Genomic DNA, 731 nt, shown 5'->3' on the forward strand with positions numbered 1-731 from the left:
CGATTGCTTATTATTGGGAAGAGGTAATATGGGAAAATACTAAACAATAATTTAAGGTCAGATGTTTTATTTTTGTAAAAGAATTCGTTTTATAAAAACTAGAATAAAAAGACTGGCAGAAAAGTAAACATGACAAAATATGAATATTGATGGCTTCTGTGTACAGAATCATGGACACTTTTCCAAAATTTCTAAGAGGAGCTAGTGTGACTTTTATAATATTAAGACATGTACTCTTAGAAAATGAAGTATCTTTCTGAAGTTTTACCCTTCTCTACCCAGAACAGCTCAGTTTCCTTATTTCCAAGCTAGAGCGGTATGAGAGGAGTAGGTGAAAATTATGTTTCTTGCTTAATCTATTTTTCAAAGATTTTCAAGACAGTTTCCTTTTACATTAAAAGTGGATAACTATCAAGAGATCGAGGAGATAAGCCACAGGCTGAGAGAAAATTTTTGTGAAAGACACATCTGATAAAGGACTGTTATCCAAGATGTACAAAAAACCCTTCAAATTCAACAATAAGAAAATGAACAACCTAATTTAAACTGGACAAAATATCGAAACAGACACATCACCAGAGAAGATGCGGAGATGGCTCATCAGCACATGAGAAGACGCTCAGCAGCACGTGACATTAGGAATGGCAAATTAAAACAACTATGCAAATTCTGGAAGAGTCAAAATCCAGAGCACTGACCACATCAAGTGCTGGCGAGGATGCAGCACCAGG

The sequence above is a fragment of the Galeopterus variegatus genome, unplaced genomic scaffold (assembly GCF_000696425.1).
Source record: "Galeopterus variegatus unplaced genomic scaffold, G_variegatus-3.0.2 Scaffold7066, whole genome shotgun sequence".
NCBI classification, from domain to species: domain Eukaryota; kingdom Metazoa; phylum Chordata; class Mammalia; order Dermoptera; family Cynocephalidae; genus Galeopterus; species Galeopterus variegatus.